A 25,799-nucleotide genomic window follows, 5' to 3' on the forward strand; every position below is an offset into this window, starting at 1 on the left:
TTGCTGTCACTGCTGTGTTTATTATTATCTCTTTGTGTGGCACAGCTGTGAAAGCTTGAAGACCTGTTGAGTTTACTCTTTTCCTTCTGTTTGTCTTTCAGGGTTCTGCTTTATTTTTCTATTTTTTAGCTTAATCTTTTGCTTAAAAGTCATAAAACGGCCTTCATTTACATTAGATGTTAATGTAAGACGTGTTTATTAACCTACTGTACCAACTCTGGCACTGCATACGTAAATGGTCAGGGATTACTTGTGCAATGTAGAAACTATTTAACATATGCAAGTCTGTGCAGTGAGAGGCGTCGCTGGCCCGCGATCGAATCCTGCCAGAGCTCCTGACTCCCCTCTGTCTCCCTCTCTGCTGTCTCAACAATTAAATCAAGTCAAGGTGAGCGGACTGCCCACTCTTTCTTTTTCTATAAAAACAGATAAAAGCATAAGCATAATAGTCCGCTTTCTGACCCCGCAACACAAACTAGTTGTCTTGTCACAAAAATATTTCACCTGTATGTCAGCAGTTGCCATGGAGATTTGGTGCAGATATGTGCGGCTCTGCTTAATGGTCTGACCTTAACCTTGCACTTTCTGGAATGAACGCTTTCATGATGTTGCAAACACATGGGCATACTTTATACCGCAAATCAATATTTCAACAGCAGTCTATTCTCTTCCCTTCTCCTACAAACACATTAGACATCCCTTTTAATATTGATACAGCCCTCGAACCGTAAGAAGAAAAAAACTTGTGCTTTGATTAAAATATGTTTTGATGTTTATGTGCTCTAAATCTTATGTAGTTCTTAAACTGATTTCCAAGTCTTCCATACTGTAGCCTTGAACAACCGTTTACAAACCTTTCCCCTCCCCCATCTGCATTTCTCTCTCTGCCCCTTTTTGCCCCTCTGTCCTGCTCTCTCTCTCTCTCTCTCTCTCTCTCTCTCTCTCTCCTGCAAGCTGTGTCTCTTTCCTGTGTGCTGGGGGGCCAGCGGAGGGGAAGTACACAGAGAAAGAAAAGCACTCTCTGAGTTCAAGTGCACGAGCTTAAAGACACAGCTGGCTTCAACAAAGGGGAATATGACAAGGGGAAAACAGTCGTGGAAAGGCAGAATAATGACCTATTGACAAGGCGGTTGTGTACATGGAGACAGTATAGGGATCATTTCACACAAAAAAAAAGAGGGGACGGGGGGGTTAAAAAAAAATGAACAGGAAATCGGAGAAAAAATGTCTCCTCCCCTTTTCCTCTTTCCACGTATACTCCTCCTATTCCCTCCCACCTTCCTTTCTTTCAATCTCTGTCCCTCCCTCTCTCCTCTCCTTCATTCCTACCCTGCATGCATGCACACTCTCTAACACACACACACACACATACGCAAAGATACACACACACACACGATGACTGATGCCTTCTCTCCCTCCTTCTCTTGCATTCTCCGTTTTCTCACCTCTCTCTGCACCACTGAGACTTTTTGTGTGTTTGTCCTCCCCGTATAGCGCACGGTGGAACCGGTTTCTGCACAGCTCCAGCCCCAGCGTTGTGAGGAAAAAGTACTGATACTGTACTTTTCCTCACGCCGTTGATATCCTTTGTCCACAAGGCATGTTTTCCCCTTCAAAGTCCTGCGCGTGGAGGGGTTGAAGAAAAGAGAAATGGTGCCCGAGGAAGAGGAGATGAGGCAACAGCGGATAAAAATGTGACGAGACTGGAGTGAAATAGAGATGCAAGGCTGCAAGTCAAAAGGGAAAGCACTAACTCCAGAGTGAGGAAGAGGGGGACGGAGAGGAGGAATCAAGTTGGAATCGGGAAAAGAAACGCGGGAAAAGGTAAAAAAAATTAAAAAAAATGGGCTGACCTCTGCATCATAAGCTCTAATTCTCTTACATTGTAATCATCTCGAGCGGTTATTTAGAAAGAAAAGTAATCATGTACACAAATTATTTCTGTCTTGTTTTCGCTGTCTATCTCTTGATTTCTATGTTCGGCTCTGCTATGCTTTTCTGTTGGTTTGTGTACCTAAAGTCATTTTGCCTCCTCCCACTCCCGCTGGAACATTTTCCCCGTCTCCCATAACTCAGCCATGCCTTTTATCTCCCGTAGTTTCTTGACAGAATATGTGTATTTGCTGAAAGAGCTCGGAAAAAGGCTCAGGCTGCTTTTGGGGCCCAGTTGTGAGGACGAAGGGGAAGGAAGAACTGGGTCGGGGCACTCACTTTTGTGCCATTACCGTGTGTCGATCACTGTCTTTGTAAATCTTTACATGTTAGATTATTCTGTTAGGGAGTGGATGTTTTTTTGACCTAGCTTTGGTTCTTAGTTTCAGCTGGAATGAAACTGTTGAAAAGATAACAAAGTATATGAATTATTTTGCCATCATACTCCCTACTCTGGAATTGACACGTCCCACCCTCTACTTCCCCTTACTGTTTGTTTGTGGTCTCAGTATGTGTCCCTCAACTGTATGTCTCACAGCGTCCACTAACACCTAACTTACCTCTCTGAATATACTTTGTGCCCATGTAGCTCTCGCCTCATCCTCGCCGTGCTGCTTGTTCTCAGCTTTGCCTCCATTGTTTAATATCGACAAGATACTTTCGTCCCCCTGCATGTTCGCTCGAGGACCTGTGATATATTCTCAGTCTATCCATGCTCTTAACAAGCCTTTTCCATCTCCATGGAGACGTGATAAGAGCTCTCAGTCTCTGTACCCCTGACTGCATGCAAACAAACTCACAAAGACACCCCAGCTATCTCTCTGCCAGCGTGCGCCATTTGCCAAAGGGCAGAAATAGAGTTTCCCTGGTCGGTGGATCAGAGGGTGACTGCGGGATGATGGTAGTCTTGATAGTTGCGTGTGAATGCAGGTTTAACACGAGGCTTAATACTGGAACCAAAGTCTCAGTCAGTGGATCTTGATCACTGGTGGCTGGTTCGTGTCCATAGACGAGGTTTAGCAAAGGCCGGCTAGCACAGATGCACAGTTAAACAAACACATTTGTGTTATTTTGGTGGAACTAGTTAAGATTAAACTGAGCAATTAATAAAAATCAAAGTGGTTTGTCAAACACTGGCACATTTTATTATCCATGGTCATATGCAGAGATGCTCAGTTGCTCATTGGGCCTCATTCAATGTCATCTTGACTTGCATTGACCTGGAGTCTTGGAAGTTGAAAGACAAACTTGGGTAATGAAGTCACCTTGACCAGTTAAATTCAAGTAACTCCTTTAGGGCTGCAACTAATGATTATTTTCATTGTCAATTAATCTGTAGATTATTTGCTCGATTAATCGATTAGTTGTTTGGTCTATAAAATGGTGAGAAAAACATCGATCAGTGTTTCCCAAAGCCCAAGATGACGTCCTCAAATGTCTTGTTTTGTCCACACCTCAAAGATATTCAGTTTACTGTCATAGAGGAGTAAAGAAACCAGAAAAATATTCACATTTAAGAAGCTGGATTCAGAGAATTTAGACTTTTTTTTTTTTTAATTACTAAAAAACAATTAATTGAATATCAAAATAGTTGTTGATTAATTTAATATACCATTAATCAAACTCCTTATTCATTTCTGATGCTATTCAGGAGGAGCTATTCCTCCTCAGTCTCAATTGGGAGAAATATTTACAATAGCAAATAAAGAGCAAGTAATTCAAATGCAAAAGCTCCCAATTTTATTTTCAAGACCGTTTAGGCCAAACTAAACATACAGTATATAACAGATGATATTGCATCAGTAGATAATATGGTGCATGGACTATTTTCATTATCAATTATTCTGCCAAAATATTTTCCTGATTATTTGATTAAAAGGTTTAATTTGTTCAACCAACAGTCCAAAACCCAAAGATGTTCAATTTACTATCACCGTAAACCAGCAAAGATTCATTTGAGGAGTCAACACCTGTGAATTGTTGGCACTTTTATCTATTAATCAACTATTAATGTAGTTGTCGATTTATTTTCGGTCAATTTCTGACTAATTGTTTTTGCTCCACTAGACTAACACCCATGCAGGATAACTGTACCGCATACTGACCTTGATGCCTGCATTAGTGATTGGTGTGATGTTATCCGGCAGTGGGAGCTCGATGTGGCACTTTAGCCACTACAGTTATGTATCCACGGCGCTCATCCAGTTCAGCAGTTTAGAGGCTGTCTGTCTGTCTCCTGTGGCCCAAATACACCTGACAGCCGACAGACTTTCTTTTGGTATCAAACCACTTTTTAAAAAAAACTTCAATATATGTTGAGTTTTGTGCTATTAAATCATTAAATCCTATGATTACATGTTCTGGTGCTTGTCTGCAGTGCTGACCACTGATTATTTTAATATTGTGTTATGCTAATGACAAATTCCTTGATAGGAACTTACAGTTTAAGATCAATTTAATACACCAGCTATTTAAATTGGTAGGTTGTGCACAATTCATAAATCAAATCTTCTTTTTTTATTATTATTATTACATTTTCTTTAACAAATTGAAAACAGTGAATAATAACCCTTTTAATGAATGAAGGCCATTCATTGCTGTTGCAGCATTAAGATAGTCTTTAATATCATAAGACTTAAAGCATATTTAGTATTCGAGGCATTCATTACATCTCCAAAGCACAGCTTCTCTATAACAATACTGAATACTTTGGCAGAAATAATGGATTACCCTGGCTTATTGTACTGACAATGGATGTATCGGTTATTTAAAGCCTCTTCAACTTGAGGCCGCCACTTACTGATTCCAGCACATCTACACTTTAGAGTGCGGAGGAAGCCATTAATGTGTTTCACTTTATAAAACATAACTCGGCCTTCGCTATCAATTATGTAGCTCTGGTGTGAAAGGGACGGGGGGAAAAGGGCCACACACACCAGGCAGCAGGGTCCGGCGTGGAGAGAAAGCGCTGCACCATGTGACCGTTGTGGATGTACTAACGCGCTCTCACGGTCTGAGCGAGAGCTATTCCCCCCAGACTCGATGCTCTAGTTGCATCAGTGTTTGTCGGCCTTCTCTAGGACATGGGGCTGTAGCCGAGCGAGTTCCATCTGGATACCCACAGGGCTTTTCTACTATAAGCAAGGTGCAGATAATGTTTCTCTCTGTCGCACAAAGCTTTATCAGTTTAAATCTCCAACTGTCTGATGTGAAGTTCTTTGATTGTGTTCCAGTTGCAGGAGGTGCATGTCTTGATAGTATTGTCAGTGGCTGGATGATGCTGTCGATATAGTGTGAGATAGTTGATTAATGCAGATTAGGGCTGCAACTAACGATTATTTTCATTGTTGATTCATTTATTGTTGATTTTCTCGATTAATCGATTAGTTGTTTGATGTATAACATGTTATAAAATGGTGAGAAAATGTCGATCAGTGTTTCCCCAAAGCCCAAGATGACGTCCTCAAATGTCTTGTTTTGTCCACAGCTCAAAGATATTTAGTTTACTGTCATAGAGGAGTAAAGAAACTAGAAAATAGTCACATTTAAGAAACTGGAACCAGAGAAATTTTACTTTTTTTTCCAATATCAAATTAGTTGCCGATTAATTCAATAGTTGAGAACTAACCGATTAATCGTTACAGCTCTACTGCAGATGCTTTTGTCTCTGTTCGACATGTACTTTTTACTCTACTACATGTATTTGACAGCTTTCTAATTGCTTATAAAGCATATGATTATCATGTGAAATATGATGCATTGTTATAGATTAAACTACCCAAAGGTACATACAATACTTAGAATTAGCTCCACTTCGACCAGCTACATTAACATGCTCCTTCCATGTTTATACATAAACAACAATAATAATCCAATATTATAAAATACAAAATATTGTAACAAAAGGGAAATTCTGCATAACAAGAGATTCAAGGATATTTTCTCACTAATACTTCCATACAGTAGTACAATCTTGAATGCAGGACTTCTAACAGTAACAGAGTATTTTTAAAGTGAGGTATTGCAACTTTTACTAAAGTAGACAATTTAAATACTACAGTACTTCCACTACTGATCAATAGTATGTTTTTGCTGTTATTTTACACACCTGCTCTTGTTATAATGCTCTTTATGTACTTCATACAGCACTTGGACAACAGATTGAAGAAGAGATTATGTGAAGTAGAGCTACCTGATCGAAATCTTGGCCAATATTGGCGTACCACAGATATTGCAATACAGAAATGCCAAAGATATCTTTGAGGTAGTACAGAAACAGTGTCACCATTACATAGGCTAAAGTTATTCAAGTTCATTTTTTCAACTGTAAAATGTCCCGCTCAGTACATACAGTATCTTGGTCACAATTATTTAAAAGTGAGTGATACTTATCAAAGATATCTGTTTATGTTTTGTGCCTCAAAAATCCAGTATCAGTGCATCATGGTGGCCTAGGGGCTAACACGTTTACCACATGAACTGCAACGTCCCCAGTTGTCTACCTTGTGACCAAATACTATTAATTAAGGGCCAAAAATACTCCAAAAGTAATCTAAAAAATAGATATATTATCAGTTAGTATCAGTTGAGCGGTAACTTGACCTTTAAGATTCACAAAACAGTTTTTTTATTGACCTTTGAATGGTTACTAAAAGACACATTTTTTTACACTGAAGTAAATGTCATAGATTAAATAATTTGATGAAGTTTATAGCTACAGCATGTAAAGTATTTATATAAATATCTGCATCTGATCAGTCTAAATCCCAAAGTGGGGCTGCAAATCCACAATAGACCCATTTATTCTCCCAAATCTCAATCTTAATTCTAAACGGCAGCGAGACAACACCTGGTTCAGAAAAAGATCCACTTCAGGGATAGTTTGCTATTCTGTCAGACTGCTCACGTGTCAATCATGAAAGAAGTTTGCCTTGGTGATGACCATGTGTGGAGTGTAGCTCTACCGCGTTGAATATAATAATGATTTTTTCTGTTTTCCTTCCACCACTGCAGTGTCAGACTCTCTTCTAGTAACCGAATTGATATCAATGAATAGTTTCCTCATTGAGGGCCCAGGTGGCTGCCTCGTGCATTCAGATGGAGGCCGAGGTGGGGAGGTGGGAGTTAATATTTGCAGGCTGTAGGAATGTGTTTGGAGTCAGCAGTGAGAATTCCTCAGTTCTGCATTAGTAGGTCTCAGCGTTGCCTCTTACCTCGCCAAACTATCTCGTTCCCCTCATTTCCCCTCTTTCTGTCTCTTCCGTCTCCCCTCTACATTTGATCTCCGTCTTTATCGCCACGTTCCTTCCTTCTGTCTCGTCTTCTTCTTCTTCTATGTTCTGTCTCAAGTTTTGATCCTCTCCATCTCCCTTCTCCTCTCCGGCTCTTTAGATGTCTCACAGACATCTTAAGAGCCTCAGGAGTTGGGGGTTGGTGAAAGTGAGTGTGATAATTCTAGCACAGCTCTCTCTCTTTACCGCTGGCGTCGTATCCTCTTCAGTACGTCAGTCATGTATGATTTATGGAGCAGGTTCCTGAGGAACGGGCTTTGTTGATGTCACCAAACATTGTCTATTCATAACTTCTCATGAGGTAGCTCAACTGTGGACAAGGAAAAAGTCACCATCCAAATAAACACACACAATCACACTGTCTTCAGTGTCGTATCAGACGTTAGGATTGTCACTTAGCCGTCTTGCTTAGGTTAAATCAGGACAAGAATCAAAGAGACAGAAAACCCACTCTTTTTGTCTCAATTGAAGTCTAAGAAAAACGAACATCTCAATTTAAGCTGAAACAGCTAGTCTTAAAGCGATAGTTCCACATTTTGGGAAATACACAAAATGTGCTTTCTTTCCGAGAGTTGAATGAGAAGATTGATACCACTCTCATATTTGTCAGTTGAATAAAAAACTAAAGCCAGTAGCCCTTTAGCTTAGCTTAGCCTAGCTTAGCACAAAGACTGTAAACGGTGGAAAACAGCTAGCTCTGTCCAAACGCAATCAAATATGCCTACCAGCACCCTGTTTTTACTGATTAAACAAATCTAATTAAAACATAATTAGTGAACTTTAGATATGCTGATTGGTACATTTTATTCATGAGTGGTATTGATCTGTGTAATTTCTTAAACAGATTAATTATATTATAAATTATATATTTTTTTTTTTTACTGTTTGTCAGACAAACCAAGTAATTCAATGCTCTTAATTAATAATGGGCATTTTTACAATTTTTGGACATCTTAAAGCTTGAACAATTATTACCAGTCATTTGGAAAAAATTATGCATTAATTGAATAAAAAATAAAACAATAATAATTTGCTGTAGCCCTAAAAAGTATAAAAAAGAAGTTTGAAGGTCAAGTGATTTGAAGTGTCACTACATCTCCTCTTGCAACATATTGATGGCATTCACAAGGCTTTCCATTATGCTCTGCGGTGATACACATGCTCTGCAGTTGCGCCGGAGGTGTCAGCTGCCCGTGTCACACAACGACACCCTCGAGTGTGCCAGCTCTCTGGTGCCAGACTTAGAGGAGGAGAGGTGGGTACGGTGTGAAGAAAGAGGGGAAAAGAAAGATGGAGGCGTAAAGAAACAGGCCGTCTGTGATGTAGAGACAAGTGGGTGAAAACGCGCCAGAGAAAACGTCTGAGGGAGGAGGGAAGGGTTTGATGCTTGAGCAATGGGAGGATGAAGGAAGGTGAAGGGGAGGAGGAGGAATCATCTGTGTTTACTGTCTGTCTGCTCAGTGAATCATTAGAAAATGAACCTCGTGGTTCAGGGCACCAACAGTCACATCAACAGCTCCTAAGCAATAAAAATGCAGCCAGTCTGATGGCTAGTATCAACTGGTTGAAATGAAGTGATGGTCTATAAACATTACACATCAGTATATAAGATATCAGAGCACATTTTTACAAGTCAAAGATTCAGAAGTCAGTAGTAGGAAATAAAACCTGCCGTTACCGGCTGTTCTTTGGTCGGCGCGGGTCGTCAGGGTCACATCTGTAAGATGAAAGGAGAGGCTGCGGTTGGTTGCTTCCACAGAGGGATGGAAAGGTCAGGAAGTGGCCCCAGCACAAACACCAGACTCATTGTTCAAGTTCAAGGTAACACTGAATGGGGTTTCCATTCAGTTAGCTTGGCCCGCCGTCCTCTTGACAAGTCGCTGTTTTTAAAAGGTTTGTAATTAGAGGGAAACACTGCCTGTGGCAACGTCTGACGTTGGTGTCGTGCTGTTATAATTGAAAACTAATTATGTCAATTTTATTTATTTAATTAGGGGTTTTGGTGTGGATCGGGCAGATCATTGCTGGCTGTGTGGTTTAAAGGACTAAGCTGCAAAGTATCTTTTTAAAATGTCACATGTGCACGTATGTATGTGCTCACATGTGGCCGGTCCTCAGGTGTGTCCACTCTCTGCCCTCTCAGACAATGAACAAGGTCAAAGCCAGAGGGTCAGATGTCATGGCAGCGTTTCCCCTCCTCCACCTCTAGCGGCCTCCCTCCCTCTCTCCCTCCTTTCCTCCCTCCCTCTCTGTTGTGTCTGTTCGGTCGTCAGCTCCTCATTAACTCCTCACAGGGGATTTCCTGTTCGCCTCCTTCGCTTCTCTGTTCCTGTTCAAACTGGAACAGCATATTAGCTCTTTTTACAAAACATGAATAATTAAATCTTTCACGGCTGTTGCGCTAAATATGCAAACTAACTGCCTAGAAGTTGTAACTACACACCGGAAATGAAAAAAGTAGTCGGAGCACGACTAAACCGGCTACAGTGCCAAACCTTTGGCAAGTCTAGGACCGTAATTGATGACTTTGTGCTCTCATTGAGTACGGTGCAACACATACGCACACACACAAACACATAATTCAGAGTCTGACTCACCCCCTTTAACAGAAAGTCAATAACAATACAGGAATGATTAATCAGTCCCTCTAGTGGCCCCTCCCTCTCTACTCACCACCTTCCACTCTCTCTTCTCCACCCCACTCACCCTCTCTCAGCTTAGTATTGATCTGAATGCATTTGCTTCCCATTTATCCGTTAGCCCCCCTCCCCCATCACGTAAACACTGCCACTGCATCGAGCGGTCACAAAGAACCTTTTACACAGGAGTGTCTCCTGGTGCACACGGAACAACACACACTCGCAGGCGCGTGCACCTGCACGTGCAGCAAACGCACATCAGCATGCGCACCATCTGATACTCTGATAGGTACTACACTTATCTGCATTGCGTGGTGGGATTCGGCTTGATTATTCTGGAGTGCACTTTAGGAGGGTGCTTTTCATAGGGCAGGTGCATTATGTGTGCGTATATGCGTTTGTATGTCGTACACACATTAGCCTAAACACAAGGCAGCATTCTCAAAGGTTTAACTGACAGCTCATTGGACCCCCCTACTTTCCCCCTCACCATTCTGGTTGGTGGCACACAGGTTGCCATGACACCAGACTGTTTTGTCTGCCCTTTGACCTCTTTAAGGGGTGCTGTGGTCAATCAGGCATTACATGTGAGGGGCAAATAGAAGGGAGGAGAGGGAGGGGGGATGCATTTCCTCTGTAAAAATTGGGTCCAAAAGGTTCCTCTATACATCCGCTTTGTACAGAGCAGAAGGTGGGGAGCCTCCGAGAGGCTCGCAGTGAAACAAAGACACATGTGCACATACAGACATGGCAGCGCTCTGCAAGGGTAAATGAACTAGGCTGGAGCTCCCAGGGGGTGGGGAGTTATTATGCTCATTGTGCAGTCGGCCAGCTAAAGCTGTTTGGCTGCTTCTTTTGAAGTTATATTTATCAAACCGGAGCAGGAGGCTTAGCTCTCCAAGCTGGTGCATCGCTTTGTCCACTCTGCAGAACGCATGTGTGCATTGAGATTGCTTTCGGATATCAAGATTTAAACGCCCTCAAATGTTTATCCAAACAATCTCAGACAGAAAAAAAAATAAGCATGAAACAGAATTTATGTTACCGTGTGCCGCCAGTAACATCCATCCCCGATACCTTGAAGCGTTGGAAACACTAATTATCTAATCCAATCCTCAGTAATAGCTAACGTTCACAATAAGCTCAATCATGTCGGGATAATTCTGTAAATATCCAAACATTTATTAATGGCAGCACTCAAGAAGCAAAGCGAAACATTTGAGCGTTAAGTGCCGCTTTTTAAATGAGGCTAATTACAATGTAATTTACTCTGCAGCGTGAATAGCTTTTTGCACTGTTAGTCCCTCTGTGCTGCATGTCAATTATTACAAAAGTTAGACATTGATTCATCTCTCATGTTCTATTTTATGTGACTATAATTGATTGTCTAATTGCATCACTTTGACTGCGGCTGTTTGATTCTTTCAGTTTATGACGACCCCTGTTCTGCCTATTGGTGGATACCTTACTTATATCCTTTACATTCCTCATAACTAAATACTTCAGCAAAACGCTATAGCCCTCAATAGAGTGTCCACATTACAGAAAGAGCAGAAATCCTGAACTCTGTTGGTGAATAGTTTGATTTTTTTAGATTAGATGCTGCCTAAAATGCACGAGATTTACTGTAAAGATTAAAATACAGCAGGATTAAACGCTATACATATTTTTCTGCTTTAAAATGCCCTCAAAAGTGACGTGCGTGTTATATTTTGGGGCTGTTCTCTAGAGCGGCTCACAAGTAAGTCGGTAGCTTTTCATGGTCTTGTCCGGTGACACTTCAGCTGTTGCAGGGATTGAACCTGTGACCTCTTGGTTAAACAGTCTTTCTATTCACGAGGCCAGCTCCCTCTGACCTTTGTGTGTGTGTGTGTGTGTGTGTGTGTGTGTTTCTGTGTGTGTTTCAGTTGGCCTCCGCTTCATGTCTGAGGAACACCTGGCACACTTTGACAAGGCGGTGATCTCAAGGTAACAATATTTCTATATTATACATTTCACTTATCCATATTTCTACCAGTGTATCCATTTCCATTCATCTGTTCACCTAACCCCTCCGTCGATCTATCCGTCTGTTCTTCCTGAATCCTGGGTTTAGCGTTTTCCTAGGCTATTCCTAAATTTAAACTTTTCAGTACACAAGGGAAATAATGGCTTAGACAATAATTGAATGTGTTTTGAATGGATCTGTCACTCTCACGTCTGTTAATGTCAGTGCACTAACAGTCATGTACAGTACATACACACATGCATAAACATGCACATCGTCTGTTTTATTTTTAATTTTTTTTAGCATCTGTTGCATTTCTTCTTCCTGTGGAACAATGTTTGTCTGTATTGTCCTTCCTTGATATACACACAAATGAAATATTGGGCAATAATTCAATGATTCAAACCTTTGACTGTCAGAATATCATGAACACATACAGCAGTATAATGTCCAAACGTTTATATTTTTTCATTTGCAGCCTGGATCTTGGTCCAACACTCGTGTTTAGCGCTTCAGTCGTGTGTATTGTGTCATTATAAACTGTTTGAGAAAGCTCCACTTTGACACAGATGCATTTACATAGTTCCTTTTAGTCTTCTAATAGATATCTGGCACAGTGCTCTTCTGCCCGTGTTTACAAAAATATTGACTGAAATACACTTCGTTTTAATGTCAGTGCAGAAGGTAAAGTATTTGAAAGCTAAAGTCTGTTACAATAACAGACAAAGGTGCCTTCGTGTTTTCATTTTGTAGGTCAGCGAAGTAGCGAAGAGTGTCCTTACTCTCAAAACTCATTCATTATCTCTGTAAGCCAAGGACTAAGCCTGCAAAAATGCAAACACACATACACATTTGTTGACTAATTTAAGCCCTCGAACATAATAGATTGGGATAACTAAAAGGAGCTTTAGGCCTTTTATCCAAAGTGGATTATTTGTCCTTGAATGATTTGGCAAGAAATGATCTCACAAGGTAATTAAAAGTTATGTAATCATGATTAATCAAAAATTAAGTATCGCTTGCACACAGTCAGTTAAATATCAAATAATTATCAGTCCTCTGTGATGCTTTCACTGACCAGACGCTAAGATCCCAAACTAATTTATGACTTGTCTAAAATGAGATTTTATACCAATAGAATGATGGTATTTTTGAAGACGCAACCACATTTCAAAGTAGGATGCTTCTGTGCTGCTTTATTTGGCATAATAATAATAGGCCAACCCATTTTTCTTACCAGATACCACCATCACACACACACCTCCACTGCTTTAAAACCAAAGATTAATTCTTCCATCGTGCATTTGATTGGAAACTTTGAAAGGGCGGAGCAACGACAGGCCAGTCGCACACCAATCCCAGCGTACGTAGATTGACAGCTGTGCCATAGCAACAGTTTGGCTAGTTGCCAGGCTGTTTGGGTTGCCAGGCAAAAGGTTCCCATGGCAACATTCATTTTGCCATCTTGTTATGTGAGGCTGGCGTCAACCAAAGCAGATTAGTGTAGGATAGAGCATTGCTCTCACCTGGGGGAAAAAACACACACATATTTCAGCAGATCAAAGTGTTACTCTCTAAAATTACAAACGTGACATTATGGCGATGTTACCCTCATTTTCTTATGTTAGCAGAGGTGATACACAGATATTTGATATAGAAATGTGGGCCGCTTTGACACATGTTGAAAATCAGCCGGTGCTTTACGTTGAACCTTGAAGTATTTTCCATCTTTAACATCATTTTAATTTCATACAGTATAAAAACATTGAAGGTGAAATTGTCTTATGCTGACGAGTGAATCTTTTACGTTAAGGACTGTAACCATTAAGTGATATCCCAATGTGTGTCACTGTATGTGGACGATGATCAAGAATGAGAGGAATTTTGAACTTGGAAGCGAGACGCCCCATTTATGATTCACCCCAGACGTCTGTCATGGTGGAGTAGTCCTCCGCTGTTTAGACACTCAGACAGCAGGCCTGCTTAAGGGCGGAGTGAGCAGGAGAGGGAGAAGGATAGCTGACATTGGCACAATTACACTGCATTTCTGCGTGATTTGACTGTGAAAATATTGCAGACGCTGGGTATAAAGTAGAGGAGTCTTTGGGTATGAAAAAAGGCCGGCCTGGCGTGTGTGGATAGAGGAGGCAGGAGGGGGGTATGAAGACAGAGGGTGGTTAAAAGGGTAAGAGGCGGGAAATGGGGACCCATGAGGGCTGAAGCAGAGAAAAGGTTGAGTGAGTGAAGAGAGGGAGGAGAGGAGGGAAGGAGGGGGACAGGAGAGTGAAAGGGACTGGGAGCTGCAGACGGAGGAGGATTATAGGACCCGAAACACATACCAAAAAAGAAAGAAAGAGAAAATAGGAATCACCTGGCAACATATTTACGGTTACACCAGCATGTTGCCCGATTGGCTAAAGGGTTTTAAGATCTTCCTCTCTATCTCTGTCTTTTCTCGTGGACTTTGCACCGTTCAACACGAGGTCTGCAGAAAAGATAGGTGCGGTCTGTGATCTGAACTCCTGTATTGTAATGCTCCTTTGTTGGAAGATGGATTCTTTTAAATCCCACATGCCAGGCAGCGTTTTCATGCAGAGACTGCAGAGCTCCCACATACTGCGCTCTTTTGTCAGTGTTGCAGACTCAGAAGATGTTTTAACTCCTTAACATATTTGTAATTCAGAAATCATCTTAATGTTGATAGCATTTGTTAATATATTTCTGTTTTTGTTAAGGGTCTGCTGAAATTCTTTAAAGCAGCAGTGGGAAGAAATGGAGCAAAATATGATTTAAAAAAAAAAGTTATTTTTATAAAACGGTCACTATATCCTGAAAGTAGTGCATGAGACAGGTAATCTGAAAAAAAACATGTGCCTCTGTGTCCTCCGATGCTCCTAACGGCATCTGCAAGATTTCACAGACCTGAGGAAAACAACCAATCAAAGCCGAGCTGGAGCCTGCCGTCCAGCTGCTGTCTATGCTCTCCTGCTGTCAATCAGTCTCGAACTCTGATCAAACGGTCAAACTTGGCAGCGCTGATCAAATATGAATCAATATTCTGTTACTGTAATGCCTATTTCTCACCTCAAATGCTTTCAGAAACATCTTGTAGTGTACTGTTAAGCTGTAAAATGAGAAGTGACCCGTCAGCCATGTTGAGATCATTTGAGGAAATACCAAGCACCGCCCACCAGCCGGAGCACAGCCAATAGGAACGCTCTCGCTCTGGAAATGACCTGTGATTGGCCAAAGTCTCCCGTCATGGGCTAGATTTTTTTAAAGCCTGAAAACAGAGCCATGAGGCGGTGCAGAAGTCTCTTACAACACTTGAATTACAATATGCCGAAAGGTTATTATGGATTTTTTTGCCCAGTGATGCCAAAAACATTCTGCCTACTGCAGGTTTAAAAGGCATTTACATAGCATATCATCTTGCCCCAGTTACGTCGGAGTCTGTGCTCAGGGTAATGTAACACTCCTGCCTTGTAGCTGCTGGAATGTAGCATTGTGCCAGCAGACGTGGTACTGTAGCGCACAGTAATCACGACTCCTACAGAGAGGATCCGCAGATCGAAAGAAGTTTTTAGTTTATAGGTTGTTGTTTTTTTTCACTCGGAGTGACGTGAAGGAAATTCATTTTTGGCTACGGAGCAGAAGTCACCCAGATTTAGATATCACAGCTGACAGCAGACTTGATGGTGATGACAGTGTTACAGCAGATGGCATTTAACTCTCATGAAAACCTGTCAGCTATTAAGTAGAATCAGACAGCTGATGTGGACGAAATGCTGCAGTGTGTGTGAATGTATGAGAGTGCAAAGCCAAACAATATGGTTTAATAATGAGTTGGACACAATAATAGCTGCTGGTTTTTAAATGTTTAGGAAGGAAGATTTTAATCATTGCTTTCCAGGATGTGATGAGAGATTGTGTGTACTTATAACATCCTGTATAAGACAATGCACAGATGGGAAGTAGGATAGAGAAGTGAGCGGGAGTTTGCACAGTCACCAGTAGAGGGCAACAACTCCTAAGAAATGGATGGAAATACTATGAATGAACATTGGAAATGAAGCCTTTGTAGTACTCACACCTGCACGAGAGGCTTAGATGTGTGGAAATTGATTTTCATAGGTCTGTTCCAATGTTGTCACATTTCAGAGCAGCAGTTTTGACACTACTTGTGTCTCATATTTTGTTCCATCCAGTCCTCCTACAGTACATTTGATCACGTCAGCTGCCTCATCTTTGTCCTCCACCGGCATCTATCTGCATGTATGTGATTTAGACTCCTGGTGCTCTACATAACTTACCTCCAGGCCTTTTGTGCAGCCTTTAACCTGAGCTCCTCCACTGCAGCCATCCCTGTTGCATCATGGTCATTGCAGCCCTCAGTATACAGTAGGTCCTCCCAACCCAGTCATGACTGCAGATTTGCTACCAATTTCATGTTTTCAAGCAATCAAACTCCTCTTTTCCCACAAAGTGAGAAAAAAACAGTCCAGTTTATTTACCGTAATCTAACACAAGAATAGACACACACCACCAGCTAAATGATTTAGTGAGCACATTAACGGTTTGAAGTGAGGCGTGAGGTAATGGGCCGACCGGTAGATAGGAGCCAGACAGGTGTATATGTAGAGTACACAGACACCTTCGTCCTGCTGGTGAAGATCTTGTCTGGAGAGCAGCTCTACAGTCTTGTGCTCTGCAGTGTGAGGTAGTTGGTTGTATGGTTTCGCATAATAAACAGCACGGAGATAACTGTACAACCTTCTAGCTTTCCCTGCGGAGTCACTCCTTGCCACGTCTAATGTGCCACCAGCAGAGAGGTAAGTATGTTGTTACTGCGCGAGACGATCTCCCAGTGGTTAATGACGTGACTCGTCCTCTTCAACTGCGACAGCGTCTGTCCTCTCAAGGTCTAATCAGACTCGCTCACCTTGGGCAAAGTCCTCATGAAGTCTGTCTAACTTCCCGCAATAGCCTGTCTGTTATTTTGTGTGCAGTATTTGTAGCAGCTGGACATGTTTGTCAGGAGGACCACCGGCTGCTTGACAGGCAATCGGTATTTCCTACTGCAGCAGAAATACCTTAAAGAGAGAGAGGATGCTGAGCTTCCATTTTATTTTTATCCAAGATCGTACTTCGAGGTCAGATAAGGGACTTTACGGAAATTATTAGTGGAGGGAGGGGGGCTTGATTTTAGTTTTTAATTTATTTTATTAATACTTTCTTTGGACCCCTCCTTTGACTGGGAATAAAGGCAATACCCCCCTAATACATCAAGACAATATATTTATGGTAAACATAAGACAATTATTTTTGTTGTTTTATTAAGTCTGACTACCTAGTTTTGAGAAAAAGGGCTGCTAAATAAACTGTTAGTCACTGAATTACTGAAGGTAAAGCTCTGAGACACTGTTGTTTTCCTCTGCATATGGCCAAGCAGGCAACTTAAAGACTCATTTTTTTTCTAAGAATAAATCTCACAAGGGAATCTGGGATGAGAAAAAGTGAACTACCTGCCCCTTTCAACAAAAAGCAAAAATTGGATAACTCGCCCTCTTTTCTGCCCCCCCTTCTAATAATTTACATGCAGTCCCTAATGAACACACACACAACTAGGGCTGCCAATCGATTACAATATCTAATTGTGATTAATTGCATGATTGTCCATAGTTAATCGCGATTAATCGCAAATTAAACACACATTTTTTGTCTGTTTAAAATGTACCTTAATGGGAGATCTGTCAAGTATTTAATAGTCTTATCGACATGGGAGTGCTTTATGCAAATGTATGTATATATTTATTATTGGAAATCAAGTAACAACAACACAAAACAATGACAAATATTGTCCAGAAACCCTCACAGGTACTGCATTTAGCATTAAATAATATGCTCAAATCATAACATGGCAAACTGCAGCCCAACAGGCAACAACAGCTGTCAGTGTGTCAGTGTGCTGACTTGACTATGACTTGCCCCAAACTGCATGTGATTATCATAAAGTGGGCATGTCTGTAAAGGGGAGACTCGTGGGTACCCATAGAACCCATTTTCATTCTCATATCTTGAGGTCAGAGGTCAAGGGACCCCTTTGTACATGGTCATGCCAGTTTTTCCTCGCCAAGATTTTGTGTAAGTTTGGAGCGTTATATAACCTCTTTTATGACAAGCTATAGTATGACATGATTGGTGCCGATAGATTCTTTATGTTTTCTAGTTTCATATAATATGATACCACTATCTTCACTATAGCCTTAAAACTGAGCCCTCTACAACCTAAAAATTGCAAGTTGCATTAATGCGTTAAAGAAATGAGCGTCATTAAAGCGAATTTGCATTATGCACAGGCTCTTTATGGAGATCATGGACTCCCTGCCTGTGCTTGGCAGTAATTGGTGAGATCCATGTATGTTACAACAGGTAGAGGATACTTTCACACACATGCTATTGCTACTGTACTTCCATGTTACCACTTTGTGCAGTCCCCCTGCATCCACACCAGCACACACTATCACACAATATTCCCAATTTCATTACCCTCCTCCTCCCACTCCTCCCCTTCCTCTCAGTATGTCAGACTGGTGGTTGAGACAGCAGCCATCTGCAGTGCGTTATAGCCGGCTCTCCTCCCCTCCTGAAAAAGGGGGGCATATATCAGAATTGTGCTGATTCGGCACTGTCAGTCGAAGCGTTCTTTATCATCCACCGCACAAACGCTGCTCTCCTGCCAGAAGAGACAGCTGAACGTCTGACAGTTGTAAGGTGTGTGGGGCAAGGATAATGTACATGGGAGGAAGAGCTATCAGCCCTGCCTCATCCTCTCTCCCTCTCTCATACACCAATGTGTCCGTTTTCCAGCGTGGCAGATGCTGCACACTGTGCATATGTGAGAGCAGATTGTTCTACATTCTCATACATCCACATGCACATATGCGTTGTGAGTAAAACGCCACAACCTCTCCCAACGTAAAGCATCATGGCTTCCTTGAAGCACCCCAAAAAAAAAACGACATCGCTCTTTAAAGCACGGTTTACCCTGTTTTTTGCCTTTGCGCACATACGCTACTTTATAAAAACAGGTGCGACGAGAAGGAGCGCGCTGCCAAAAAAACGATGCCGTCTCCGATCTCTCGGGATCGTAACGGAGAACTGGAGCATCCTAAAACAGACAAGGCAGACACCATCCCAGACTGATGATGTCATCCCTGTGAAGCACTCCCAGTGCTTTGTCTCTCAGTGGCACTGCAGAGTGCAGCCGCAGGCACACACACACACACATACACACCCAGACACACACACACACACACCTGTCTGTGACATTCTGCATTTGTCACTCAGGTTCGGACACTGTTCATGCTCCGAGAGAGTTGCTTTTTCTTGGTTTTTAAGTCAAATTGGCGTCCAGATAGTCTCAGAAAGCCATGCTGTAATGTAGTATTCCGGCAAGAGGACAGACAGAGGAGAGAGGCTCCTGCACTCTATAATGTATTCACATCAGAATCTAAGTTTTATAAATGTACAGGAATGTGTCTTGGCGACATTAATGCGGGATCAGATGGGATATATGTGCTGCGCAAGCACATATTGCACAGGAGCTCGCATTGAGTGCAAAGGGACGGTGCAGCACACACATCATAGCAGATACTGTTAACACATTCAGCATGTTGTTTCTATGCAAATTTAGGTGGCATGGCATTACAGTATGATTGCAGCTACGGAGGAGGATGTGAAGAGTCCTGTAGTGCATCGGAGCTGTGAATAAGACAGTTATACAGAGTAGGATCAAAGCAGGAAACGAATTCATCTGTACCATGCATCTGGAATACCTGCTGCTATTTTGACACCGACTAGTCTATAGGCAGTGTGGGTATATCATGAATATTCATGAGGTATTATGAATGTATAGCGTAGTGTTTTTATTCTAACCTACATTTCTGAAAGGTTGGATGCTCGTCGTGCATATTTATGAAACGACGCCTCATCTGAAACCTTTTTGAAAGAAGGTGAAGACGAGTTTGTCTCAATCGATTCCCATCATGTGTAGTTTGTCAGTACTCGCTTTTCAGCGAGAGGGCTTTTTAAAATTCTCACTAAATGCCACAAGAGATCGATGTGCTTACTTGTCCCTGTGTTTTTTTTTTCTCAATATCATACCTTCATTGTTGTTATCGGGAGTGTTAACAAGCGACCCATCAGAAAGGTGTCCTCGTAAGTCTTTTCTTTGTCAGTTTACCCTCATTTGCTCTAAACGTGTGACACATCGGTGATATTCTGTCGCACAACACGGTCAGAACACTTTAGGGCCATTAATGATGCTCGCACATCAAGTGTGGTGTTTATGCTCCGTCTCGCTGAACAGACAGCCAATCAGGGCGTCTAAATTAGATTTACTTTCATTTCTGAATTTCCCTCAGGGCCGTATGATTCTGTTATCCGACGAACACAACTGCAACTCTCTGTCCTCTCGGAGAGAGCAGCGCAAATATTAGAATCGGACCGCCTTCAGACATGTGAACTGACGGAGCAACCCAACGGAAATATGAAATGTAATAAAACTGAAAAATATTACACAACATTAAATATGCAAAAGTGTTGCAATTTCTTTGTTTGTGCATGCAACACAAAGCGTGGGGGGGTGTGCGGGGGGAGGCGTGCATGCAGGTTTTCATTCCGTTTCATTGTGTTTAAACAGCCTTCATTTGGATCAGTTTGGTTGTGCCGAACAGCAAACTTTAAGCTGTATAATCAAGACACATTCTTGTAATTGGCGAAGCTTTCCACGATGGGTTCATTTAGTGCGCTTGATGTCACTCCGGCTGCAATTTACAGTCGTGTTGGAGCAACACCGTAAATCCTGTAATCAATGTGATGATGGTATGATTGCTGTACACATAGGAGGAGGCAGTAATGTCAGGCTCTCAGGTTCATGAGACTCCTGGGCTTCATATTTTCTCTCTATTCCCGTTCTATTAGAGATTCTGACCCTCCCCCTCCATCCCCACTTTCTGCTAGCCTCTCCGCCACCCTACCTCCCTCCCCCCACCGTCTCCCTCTCCCTCACACACACTGTTCCTCTCTTTCGTAGACACACATGCAAACACACACATGCATGCACTCGCTGCATTCTTATTCACTCTCTCTTTCCATCTCTCACACGTTCACACACACACACACACACACACATACACGTAGCTCACAGACTGGTATGTGTGTGTGTATGGGGTGGGGGGGGGGTTACTGGGCTAGTAGAGACGTGAGGCTTGAAAAACGTGAGAGGAGAAAGGGGGAGATGGAAGGATGACGACTCGAGAGTGTAAAAGAGGGAGAGAGGAAGGAAGAGAGGAGACTTTGAGGTACAATGAAAGCAAAGAGAGACTACTAGAGAACCATGAATGCAGCACGGAGGGTGAATGAGTGTGTCGTCTGGAAGTGTTAGATAGCATGTGCACCGGGGAGGTTTGGTGTATAAGCGGGGCACGTGAAGCACGCTATTTCACTCTCTTCTTTATTTTCCTCTTGTTTGCAGCTCTGTGACGGCAGCCCTGCGGAGACAAAAGGTGAGCAGCTGTAGAGAGACGTTGCTGTTAGTCAGGCAGGTAGGTAGAGAGCAGAATAATGGAATCAATACTATTGTCTGTAACCTACCTGCCGCTGGGCTCTCTGTCTGGCCCCGGCGTAGACCGTTGGAGAGAGAGAGAGAGGAAACACAGACTCACACTGACTGGGAAAGAAAAGAAAAGAAGAGGCTGACTGTAAGGTGATTTTTATTTTTGACATTTTCATTCACATGAATGCACATTAAGGATTGCATGTTTATGATGTATGCAGAGCTGATATGCATTTTTATCTGAAACTTTTTCATCACTAATTCTTCACATCCTTTTCCTTTGACCGTCATGTTTTGCTGCATGTGCATGCATGTGTTTGTAGCATGAATGTGACTGTGTTTGCACACACTGAAAAGCCTCTCAATTAGAGTCCAGGCTGCATGTTGTCGACAGGTCATGTCTACGTTTCATGTTTAAATCTCAGATGAAGAAAAAAAGTGTCTGAAATTTACCTCATTATAATCACCTTTTCTTTTTTTTATAACATCTGGCAGGTAAATGAGAAAAATTAGCGTCTGTCAAAGGAATTTAAATGTTATGACTTGCAGTGTTGTACAATATGCATTTACACCTGCTGCAATTATCATGAATGTGTTCAACACCGGATTTTCCATTTCTGTTGCGCTTCTGGTGCTTTAGCATGATTAACTCACAGTTTAGTTTTATCGAAACGGACATGAATGACAGTATTTTAAACAAACCTAAAAGGAAACCTTTACCGCAGACAAATCCATTATTCATTTCTCGGTGAAGTTATGACACATGTGTGCTATTCCCTCTGGTCTGATCCGTCTGCCACGTCTGTCACATGCAACATTAACTGAGACGATCTGGAAATCACACCTTTGTATTCCCAAATCATTGAGGCCTGTAAGTCATGAAGTGTACCTGTACTGTAAGTAATATGTAACGTGCATTAATGCAGTTCAATTTGATGCAGGACATGACGCAGGCGCCTTGCGCCTTTTATTCATGTTCGCAGTGAGGTGTTTTACACGATGAAAACACATTTTTATGAGTCATAAAATGTTAAAATGTTCCTTTTCCACAACAGATGAACATATTCAGTCTTCCCCAGTCAGCATGTGTCATTCTGTCTGTCTACCAGCGGGGGGCATTGTCTTCTAATTCTTCTACGCAATTTATTTTTTCTGTCTTTCATCACCAAAATATACAGAAAGTTTTACATTGATATGTTTGGGCTTATAAAAAATAACTAGTTTGATATTGTTGTCTAAAGTGTCATTATTTTACTTAATTTACAGGTGGATTATGTGCCCTCCTTGTCCTGATCTCGTTTCATCTTAACTGGTAAGTCACGAGACGGATCCTGTCTTGCTCTTAAGATTGGACTAATAAATCATAGTATGACATATTAATATTAAGTGACATTTGAACTGCATATCTCTGTTAATTCATCTCGACTGTAACTCCATGCAAATGTTCTTTTCAGGGAGTTGTAGTGGATTAAACCTCAGCAATTCTCAAGATAAATATCACTTTTTATAAGTTACATTTTAGGCAAAGATGCTGCTGTATGGGTCTTAAATAGAGGAAAGGGTTAGGGCAATTATTAACGACTTAAGATAAATGTCCCTTTCTTTGACATATAAGTTATGTTCTAGACTGTAATTATTCCTCTAATGTTTCTTACACACGTATGAAGTTGATTTTCAAAGCCCTCTCAGCTCGCTGAGCTCAGAAAAGCTATTAGAGGCTATAATTTGTTAGTGCTAGCTCAATAAATCATGTTCAAAACACCCGTGACATTTAACAACAGTTTAAAATGAATTGTCTCTCCTAAATTAATTGTGTCTCTTCCACAGTGTGCGCAACTGCTGCATTGCTGAGATTATTTGAGCTTTGCTGTGAAAAATGTGACTTTGCTTCTTCTCATTGCTGCACTGCGAGGCGGAAGATTCGTGTGGATGGAATGAAGACAAATATGTCACGATTATGTTTTAATTGATCTGATCAGTTTTGCTTGTGATCTGCAATAAACCAGGAGACCGGTCGGTGCCGCAGAATCCAAATGTCAGATGAGGTCATGTCTTTGTCTCGGTGCAGCAACTCTGCGGTTCTTTCTTTTTGATACGTTTCAGCTCCGCGTTGCTTTTTTGTACTTTAAATTGCTCCGTGTTTAAACCCGCCCTGTGTATTTTTCATTTCTCAGTATGCCCCTCTGTCCCTGAGACCCTTAACCTGTGAGGTCAAAGCAGGTCACAGGTGAGGTCCTCGGGAACAGGGCTGCATTCAGTTTCAACGTCCTACAAAAATAGGGGCATTTTTGTCGCAAAAATATTACATGATGATAATTTGTTTCACCAGAAAGTCGTCTGTTTTAATGTTTCCTTTGGTATTCTATGCTTAAAACACAAGAAAACCCTCAGATGATACAGTTTTCTTCTGGCTCTGATGTATCTTAATCTCCAGCTGTGTGTTTCTTCAGCGTGTTGACAGTTTCAGTATGTTTACCTGTCATGTCATGATCAAGAAGAAGAAGAAGAAGATCCCTCCTGCAGCACAGACACTCTCAGGGGGCCGACTCTATTGGCTGGCTTTGTGTTAAAGCCCTCAAGGGGGGGCCAATAGGAAGACAGCCGAGGGTCGTGACCCCGTCATTTATGTCACCTTCAAGAATCAGTGGAGTTACTGGCACATCTTGTGCATGTTTTGTACTTTGTACTGGAAAAGTTGCTTTGTTTTTTACCTCAATATGTTAATAAAATATGGCAAAAAAAACATTGTGATATGTGGATTTATTAATGTCTTTCTGTGTGCAGCCCAAAAGACTCCACAGGTGTTAAATTTGCATACGTTTCACCACTTATGCACTAAATCTTTGCTAGACAGAGACGTTTTTTACATGAAGCACCAGTAATTGAAAACATCTTGTGAAGATTATTCCCTTTTCATTGAAAAACAGTGTCATCATCCACATAAAGAAAAATATAACCATGTACTTATAAAGACCTCATATACTGTGGACTGTTACTGTGCGTAAGCACAAAAATGTGAAGAGACCCTATGTTTTAATCCTCTACAAATAACAAACTGCTAGTGTCTTACTTAATGTACGGAGATAAGTCACAATGATGATAAGATGTCCTAAATTGCCCTGTTGTCGGTGAAGATGCTGTTCTGTTCACCAGCTTAGAGATAATGATTAATCTATCTTTCCCTGACCTTGCAAGTTTCAGTGTGTGCATGGCGTATACAAAACTGGCTTCTCCTCTCTTCTGGGCTCACTTGCTTTCAACTCACCCGGTTGACCGTGCTCACTGGTCCGTCTGCAGATGTTTGAATTAAACTTACAGAAAGGCAAGTTTTGATTTTGATTTTATTAAACAGAAATTGCCACAAACAGATGTGAATGAGTAGATTTGATGCTTTTATAAATGTTCATGAGAAGATTTTTTTTTTTTTTTTTAATCAAAGTGCCTGCAACACATGCTCTATATGCACACAGACGCACGTATTTGGGATTTTCCACGTCCGTCCGACCGTCTGACTTTGGCAGTCCTGGAGCAGACTCTGCCTAATATTGATTGGCTTGTCTGTGAGGAGACAGATGAATGCATTAGTACCCAGCTCACCCTGCCACTGGAAATATATTAAGTTCATGTATTAGGCACCCTGTCTGGTTGCCATGGAGATGCACCGGGAGTGAGGGACCAGGGAGGAGAGGAGAGGGGTTGGGGGAGGGGGGGTGGGATGAGGAGGATGGGAGACCGAGTGGGGGATACAGGATGTGATGAGGCAGTCGACTTGATTTGTAGTCCCGTTCCCTCTTCCTCCTCCTCCTCTGCCTCCGTCTGTCACTTATGTGTCCTCTCTTACCTTTGGCACCTACATTCCTCTTCTCTTTGTTCCTTCATCGCTTCATTTTCCTTTTTGCTCTAACATTATTTCCCCACTACTTTTCAATTTGTCTAAACTCCAGCAAGAATATGTCTCTTTCTCACCGTTCAGTATTTTATTAATGATCCTTTTGTTCACTCTCTCGTCTCGCCATCCCCACACCACCAGTTACTCTTTTTATATTTGTCTTGGGGTTTCTTGCCAACACGCTTTCCACTTTATCCCTCTACTACATAAGCATTTAACTCCCTCTTCATCTGCCCCTCTCTCTCCACATCCCCCACCACCCCACCACCGCCTCCCTCCTTGGCTCGCTCCATCTCTGTGCTCTGCAGTAAAACTGGTGCATTGAGGCAGCAGGAAATGGGGAGAGACAATAGAATGGAGGGAAGTATAGAGGGGAGTGTGATGCTCTCCTCTCAAACCCAAGCGTGTTGAAGAAACATGAGCAGGACACTTTCACAGTCTT

At 41.8% G+C, this 25,799-nt stretch overlaps 1 long non-coding RNA gene across 2 annotated transcripts; it reads left to right on the forward strand.

Moving 5' to 3' along the window:
• Window positions 1-1,312: 1,312 nt before the first annotated feature.
• Window positions 1,313-24,196, forward strand: LOC119497608. 2 transcript variants are annotated; one of them, XR_005208946.1, is made up of 6 exons: window positions 1,313-1,824; window positions 11,770-11,830; window positions 21,388-21,418; window positions 21,541-21,618; window positions 22,735-22,780; window positions 23,296-24,196. It is a non-coding gene; the product is annotated as an uncharacterized LOC119497608 (long non-coding RNA). The 2 variants fall into 2 exon arrangements; XR_005208947.1 differs by having other exon boundaries at window positions 21,541-21,613.
• The last annotated feature ends 1,603 nt before the right edge of the window (window positions 24,197-25,799 follow it).

Source organism: Sebastes umbrosus, chromosome 11, assembly GCF_015220745.1.
Source record: "Sebastes umbrosus isolate fSebUmb1 chromosome 11, fSebUmb1.pri, whole genome shotgun sequence".
Lineage (NCBI taxonomy): Eukaryota > Metazoa > Chordata > Actinopteri > Perciformes > Sebastidae > Sebastes > Sebastes umbrosus.